Raw genomic sequence first — 8,439 nt, 5'->3', positions numbered from 1 at the left:
GCTTGTGATGCTGGGGATCTGGCGTCTTAGCTGGGGTGGGTAGGCAAGGTGCACAGGGGCAGGAGGGGCAGGCTTAGCTTGCTTCTCCTTAGGTGATCCACTTCAGGAGGGGCCCTGTGGCAGCAGGAGGGAGTCAGATCCGCTGCCGGAGGTTTGGCTCCGCAGAAGCGCAGAGTTGGGTGTTTGCGCGGAGCGAGCAAGTTCCCTGGCAGGAACTGGTTCTCTTTGGGATTTTGGCTGGGGGATGGGCGGGGAAGATGGCGCTGGCGAGCGGCTTTGTTCCCCACCAAACTGAGCTCTGTCGTCCGGGGGCTCAGCAGCTTTCCTTCCCTTTGTCCTCCAGCCTTCCCGCTTTCTGAGCAGAGCTGTTTAACTTATGACCTCCCAGCCGCTAAGTCGCGCTTGCTGTCGGAACACAGTCCGTCAGGCCCCTCCGCTTTTTGCAAGCCAGACTCGGGGGCTCTGCTTAGCCGGCGAGCCGCCCCTCCGCCCCGGCTCCCTCCCGCCAGTCCGTGGAGCGCGCACCGCCTAGCCGCCCTTCCTACCCTCTTCGGTGGGCCTCTCGTCTGCGCTTGGCTCCGGCGACTCCGTTCTGCTAATCTTCTGGTGGTTTTCTGGGTTATTTAGGCAGGTGTAGGTGGAATCTAAGTGATCAGCAGGACGCGCGGTGAGCCCAGCGTCCTCCTACGCCGCCATCTTCCCTCTCTCTCGATCAAATTTTTCACCCATTCCTTCTTTAATAGGATATTCTTTAACCTCTATGTATTTGTGGTGTTTCCAATTTTTTTTCTTGTGATTCCCTTCAAGTTTCATAATGTTGTAACATGAAAATAAGATCTTGATCTTTTTGTACCTGTTGAGGACTGTTTTGTGATCCAGTATGTATCTAGAATGGAGGGTGCTCCATGTGCACTAGAGAAAAAATGTGTATTCTGCTGCTTTAGGATGAAATTTTCTGAATATATTTGTTAAGTTTACTCGGTCCAGTGTATCAATTAAAACCATGGTTTACTTGCTGATTTTCTGCTTAAATACTCTACCATAGTTGTAAGTGGGATGTTAAAGTCCCATACTATTACTAAATTATTATCAATGAGTTTATTATGTATGTTGTTAATTTGTTTATATATTTGGGTTCTCCAATTTGGGGGCATAAATGTTTATAATTGTTAGATCTTCTTTATAGATAGACTCCTTAATTATGGTGTAATGCTTTTCTTCATTTCTTGTTACTGTCTTTGTTTAAAAATTCATTTTGTCTGATGTAAGTATGGCTTCTCTCACTTTCCTTTGACATCCATTACCCTGATAGATGTTTCTACATTCCCTTATTTCTCTTTTTTTAAGTTTATTTATTTGCTTTGAGAAAAAGAGTGTGTACACCAGTAGGGGAGAGACAGAGAGAGAGAGGGAGAATCCAAGCAGGTTACATGATCAACATGGACCCCCATGTGGGGCTCAATTCCACAACCATGAGATTTGGGCATGAACCAAAATCAAGAGTTGGCCCTTTAACTGAGCTACCAGACACCCCTCCATCCTTTCACATGCAATCAACAGATGTTTTTAGATCTAAAATAAGTTTCCTGTAGGCAGCATATAGATGGACCTTGTTTTTTATCCATTCTGGCATGCTTTGTCTTTCAACTGGAGGATTTAGTCCATTTGCATTCAGAGTGATTATTGAAAGATATGAATTTAGTGTCTTTGTGTTACATATAGTGTTGGTGTTTATGGTGATACATCTGGTCCTTTCTAGTCTTTGTTGCTTTGTGTTTGTTTTTGTTGTTCTCCACTCAAAAAGTCTCTTTTAAAATTTCTTGAAGGGCTTGTTTAGTGGTTAAAAAGTCCTTTTTTTGGTCTGGGAAATACTTTTTTAATTTTTAACTTTTTAAAAATTTAAATCCAAGTGAGTTAACATAATACTGATTTTAGGAATAGAATTTAGTGATTCATCACTTACATATAAAACCCATTGCTTATCTCAACAAGTGTCCTCATTAATGCTCCTTGCCTATTTATCACATCCCCTCACCCAACACCCCTCCAGCAACCCTCAGTTTTTCTCTGTATTTAAGAGTTTCTTATGGTTTATCTCCCGGTCTGTTTTTATATTACTTTTGCTTCCCTTCTCTTATGCTCATCTGTTTTGTATATTAAAGTCTACATATCAGTGAAGGCACATGATATTTGTCTTTCCCTGACTGATTTATTTCACTTAGCCTAATATACTCTAATTCAATCCACATTGTTACAGATGGCAAGATTCATTCATTTTGATCACAAAATAATATTCCTTTCCATCTTCTCTATCTATTCATCAGTTGATGGACATTTGGCCTCTTTCCTTAATCTGGCCATTGTAGATAGTGCTGCTATAAACATTGGAGTGCATATGCCCCTTCAAAACAGCATTCGTGTATCCTTTGGATAAATACCTAGTATTACAATTGCTGAGTCATAGGGTACTTCTATTAAAAAAAAAAAAATCCAGAGTGTTTTCCAGAGTTGCTGTTTTCTAGAGTGGCTGCACCAGTTTGCATTCTGTCTGGGAAATTCTTTATCTCTCCTTCTATTCTGAATGACAGTCCTGCTGGATAAAGAATTCTTGGCTGTATATATATATATTTTTTACCAATCAGCATATTAAATATTTCCTGCCATTCCCTTCTAATCTGCCAAGTTTCAGTGGACTGGTCTTCTGCTAACCTTTTGTGTCTACCCTTGTAATTTAAAAACCTTTGTCCCTAGTTCCTTTCAAAATTACCTCTTTAACTTTGTATTTTTCAAGTTTCATTATGATATGTCATGGTGTTTACCTGTTTTCATTGATTCTTAGGAGAGTTCTCTGTGCCTCTTGGACTTGGATGCCAATTTCTTTCTTCAGACTAGGGAAGTTCTCATCAAAAATATGTTCAAATAAACTTTCTTTACCCTTTTCCCACTCTTCTTCTTTTGGGACTCCTGTGATATGGATATTGTTTTGCTTTTTGGAATCACTGAGTTCCCTCAGTCTTTCTTAGTGATCTTCTTTCCATTCTCTTTTCAGCTTATTTTCCACAATTTTATCTCCTATATCTCCTATCTCCTATTCTCTCCTCTATTTCTTCAATTCTTATAGTGACTATATCCAGTTGATGTTGCATTTCAGTTATAGTACTTTTTATTTAAGCCTGACTAATTTTTACACCTCATAGCAATGCTTTCTCTGGTGTCTTCTATGATTTTTTCAAGCTCAGATAGTAGTCTTATGATTATTGTTCTAAATTATTTTTCAGATATATTCTTTACATCTGTTTAGAGCAAGACCCTGGCTGTGATTTTTTCTTCACCTTTCTTTTGAGGAAAATTCCTCCATCTTGTCATTTTGGCTGTTTATGTCTTTTGCATCTTTGAAATATTTTTATGTTTTCTGCACCTGAAAGCAGTGCTGTACTGAAAAGGGGTCATACACTGCCAAAGGTACAGCATTTCAAGAAGTGTTTCTGGTGTATACAGTGGGGATCGTTTGAACCTTTAACTAGTTGTGCTATGATTTGTCTGTTAAAACTAAGTCCAGAGGGAAAAAAAAGAACAAAAAAGTCTGACCCAAAACAAGAGTAAAGGAAAAGGAATGAAAAAAATAAACTATAGGCCTGATTCCAAAGAAAAAGAAATTTTTTTAAAAAAAGAAAGAAAAATAAAAGAAAAAAGGAAGTCTGTTCCAAAAAAGAAAAGGCAATGAAAAAAATAAACTAACAAACACACAAAAAAACTATAAGCCTGATTTCAAAATCAAAATGAAAAAGAAGAGGAAGAAGAAGAAGAAGAAGAAGGAGAAGAAAAAGAAAGACAGAAAGAAAGAAAGAGCTTTGAAGCACTGTATTTTCAGTAACAAAGCAGGAAAGGGTATCCAATGAAAAAAAGACAGTCTCTTTAGCAAATGGTGCTGGGAGACCAGGAGAGCAACATTCAATATAATGAAACGGGACCAATATCTTAATAATACACAAAAATAAACTCAAAATGGATGAAAGATGAAAATGTGAGACAGGAAATCATCAAAACTGTAGAGGAGAAAATAGGCAACAATCTATTTGACCAATTTATTGCTTGACACACTTCTGAAGACAAGGGAAATAAAAGCAAAAATGAACTATTGGTACCTCCTTATGATAAAAATATTCTGCACTGCAAAGGAATCAATCGAGTAATATAAAAGGCAACTACAGGATGGGAGAAGATATTTGCAAATGACATAATGGATAAAGGGTTAGTATCCAAAATCTACAAAGAACTTACCAAACTCAACACCTGAAAAAATAATCCAGTGAAGAAATGGGCAGAAGACATGAATAGACACTTTTTCCAAAGAAGATATCCAGATGTCATCCAACAGACATATGAAAAGATCCTCAACATCACTCATCATCAGGGAAATACAAATCAAAACCACATTGAGATATCCCCTCACACTGCTCAGAGAGGCTAAAAACAACTCAGGCAACAACAGATGTTGGCGAGGATATGGAGAAATGGGAACTCTCTTGCACTATTGGTGGGAATGCAAACTGGCATAGCTGTTCTAGAAAGAAGTTTGGAGGTTCCTGAAAAATTAAAAAAAAAAATAGAACTACCCTACGACCCAGAAATAACCCTACTAGAAATTTATACAAAAGATACAGGAGTGTTGATTCACAGGGGCACAGGAAAGCAGTGATTTCAACAATAGTCAAATTATGGAAAGAGTCCAAACATTCACCAACTGATTAATGGATAAAAAAAGATGTGGTTTATATATGCAATGGAATACTACTTGGCAGTGAGAAAAAATGAAATCCTGCCATTTGCAACAACATGGACGGAACTGGAGGGTATTATGCTAAGTGAAATAAGTCAGTCAGGGAAAGACAGATATCATATGTTTTCAGTCATGTGGAACTTCAGAAACTTAACAAAAGACCATGGGGGAAGAGAAGGGAAAAAATAGTTTCAAACAGAGAGGGAGGCAAACCAGAAGAAGCTCTTAAAGACAGAGAAAAAACTGAAGGTTGATGGAGGGGCATGGGAGAGAGGAAAATGGGTGATGAGCATTGAGGAGGCCACTTGTTGGGATGAGAACTGGGTGTTGTATGCAAGCGATGAATCATAGGAATCCACCCATGAAATCAAGAGCACACTGTATACATTGTATGTTAGCTAAATTGACAATAAATTGTCTTGAAAAATAAGTCTTGGGAAAAAAAAAGAACAGAAAAAAAGTCTGATCCAAAAAAAAGAGTAAGGAAAAGGAATGAAAAATAATTTAAAATTAAAAACTATAACCCTGATTCCAAAGGAAAAAAAAAAAACGAGAGAGGGAGAGAGAGAGAGAGAGAGAGAGAGAGAGAAGGAAACTAAATTAAAAACAAAACCAAACACACAAAAAAACTATAAGTCTGATTTCAAAAGGAAAATAAAAAAAAAAAAAGAAGAAAAAAAAAGTTTCTATTTCCACCAGAACTGCAGTTGATGCTTTGAAGCACTTTATTTTCTGTACACTTGGTGAATGTTGGGTGCTGCGGGGGAAAAAAAAATCTTGGGAATGGTGGCTGTGCTGGTCTGTAGAAGTGGCCCACTGCATTGGTTCAGCATCAGTCTTGCCCCAGTAAATAACTAGTTTCCAGGTATAAGGGGATAGGGTTTGGTGTAAGTAGGTCCTGCTTCCACTATGAGCCACTGTGTTGCTCTCTGAAGTCTGGGCAGTCAGCATGTTCCACACCAAAACTCTCCTGCATTTTTTCTTTGGCACAGGGCTAGGATTAAAAACTGGGAAACTTAAAGTGCCCAGCACCACATGGCCCTGCCCCTCTCCTACAGAGTATGTGTACACATCATGTACACATCATGCTGTGTCTGATGACATTTGTCCCCCCCACAAAACAAAACAAAACAAAAACAAAAACAGTCCCATGCCTGTTCACGTGTGGAATCTGGTTTAGCACCACAAAAAGTAGCAATCAGGTTATCTGCCCTCTGTGTGCCCCTCTGTCCCCTACCAATGAACAATCTTATACTGGTGCCTGTAGGTCTTTCGTCCTTGGAAAGGCAATATACTCTTTTCCAAATGTACTCCAGGAAGGGGAATTTTCTCTCCCAGTGCAACTCAGGAGGTCCCTATACCATTCTCTGCACTCCAGGGCCAGGGCCCTCCTTCTCCCCAGGAACTTGCACCACAGCTCCACTCTAGGGAAAGTCCATGCACTTCCCAAATCCCAGAGTTTGAGCTCCATATGCTGTTTGCAAAACAAAACAAAACAAAACAAAACCGAAAAACTCAGTCGCAGGGAGTATGGCCAGAGTCACAAAAGATGAGTCCACAAACAAAGTGCAGTTAAGTGAAGGTCCTCATACTCAAATCGGAAGGAGGCCCCAACTCCAGAATAAAGCTTCTTTTTATTAGGATAATTGCTAAAGACTATATACATAAAGTCAGCTAAGCAAGTGTGATAATCAATCTACTGGTTAACTTTTGAAGGTTGAATTTTTAGTTAATTGGTTTCTATAATACTAGGAAGGGTCAGGTGTGAAGGAGGATCTGGCCCTGGACAATGTTAATGACTCTAGGCGTTCCTTATGTGCTGCAGCTGAGTTCAGTTATGTAAACATGTCCTAAGGCCTTGCACCTTCTCCAGCCCTTCCTTTTGAAGTCTTTTGATGCTTCTCTCCAGCATCTCCCACAACCTTACACCAGTTAGAGTGGGTAAAATTAACAACACAGTAAACAATTGGTTTTGGCGAGTGTTCAGAGAAGGGGAGACATTCTTACACTGTTGGTGTTATGCTCAGAATTCGTGATCCCCAAAGACCACCAGGTTGCTGAGCCCAATGTAAAAGCAAAAGAGCCTTTATTTGAGCTAGCTCGAGCTCAATCCCCTACCTGCACTGACGCAGTGGTGAGATACCAGGGAGAGAGAGCGACTTTCAAAAGGACAAAGGTTTTATTGGGGCCTAGGGGCTGTTGGTGAGGTAATGGATGTGGCCTCAGCTAATTGCCTGGAGAAGGGTCCGAGTCCTGTTAGGCAGGTGAGGGGGGGGGGTTACTCAAGTGGAGGAGGCATGGTCAAGGGGAAGGACACAGAACAAGATGGAGTCGGCCGGCGTAGGCCCACCCTTTCATTCCCCCCTTGTGATGTAGCTTACGGACCCAATCATGGGACCGGCTGCATTTATGGTGACAAGGGGAACAGAGTTTGGAGGTTTACGCAAAGTTCTGGGAACCAAGTGTCCCTGGGGTGGCTCTGGGAGGTCTGATTAAGTATTGTCCCTGAGCTGGTGTCTATGATCTGCCAGGTGATGTTTTGGGGGCGTGGGGACTCCCAGCAGCATAAGCAATGACATGCAGAGTTAACAGAGTTACCAATATTAGGTGGGTGTGCTTGAGCGGGTTGTGTTGGTCCCGATTGATGGCCCATTGCGTGACGAAGTCCTACCAGATCATGGAGGGGTCCGCTGGCCAAACGTGGGTGTGATGGACCCAGGTCGCGATGCCGTCTACTTTGAGAGCGGTGGGGGTTGTCAGCACCACGATGTAGGGTCCCTTCCAGCACGGCTCGAGGGTCTCTCGGTGGTGCCTCTTGACATAGACCCAATCTCCCGGCCTGTACTGTTGAGGTGTCAGGGTCGGGCCAGCCTTGTGTCGGGCCAGGGACTGCCAAATGTCCTCGTGTGCCCTCTGGAGCCCTCTTAAAGAAAGAAAAAGTTCTCGATCTTTAAACTCAGCAAGAAGTTCAGCTCGAAGGTTGGGAATAACAGGGGGTGGCCTGCCAAAAGTGATCTCATAGGGAGTAAAACCCAGAGTGTAAGGAGTGTTTCTAATCTGGTAAAGGGTGTACGGTAGGAGAGTCACCCAGTCCCTGCCAGTCTCCATGGTTAATTAGGTAAGGGTCTCTTTTAGGGTTCTATTCATTCTTTCTACCTGTCCTGAGCTCTGGGGCCTATAAGCACAATGTAATTTCCAGTTTGCCCCCACCACCTTGGCTACTGCCTGCGTCACCTGTGAGATAAAAGCTGGTCCATTGTCTGATCCTATCATGGCAGGAAAACCATACCTGGGTAAGATGTCTTCTAGTAGCTTCTTAGCCACTGTCTGAGCCATTTCATGCTTGGTTGGGTATGCCTCCACACAGCCAGAGAAGGTGTGTGTAAATACTAAAACATATTTATAACCATACTTTCCTGGTTTGACTTCAGTGAAGTCGACTTCCCATTGGACTCCCAGTCTGGTGCCTCTGAGCCTGGTTCCTTTTTTATTTGATGTGGCTCTCCCATTGGTGAGTTGGCAGGTCTTGCAGGCAGATACAACTTGCTCTATTTTGGTGTCCTGTTGGTGAATCTTGATTCCAGCATGTCGGATTAAGCCTTTTAATTTTCAGGCCCCCATGTGAGTAGACCGATGCATGTGTTTTAATATTGAGACTC

This window comes from Herpailurus yagouaroundi, unplaced genomic scaffold, assembly GCF_014898765.1.
Source record: "Herpailurus yagouaroundi ecotype Mexico unplaced genomic scaffold, PumYag 185, whole genome shotgun sequence".
Lineage (NCBI taxonomy): Eukaryota > Metazoa > Chordata > Mammalia > Carnivora > Felidae > Herpailurus > Herpailurus yagouaroundi.
Note: the sequence above shows the minus strand (reverse complement) of the source record.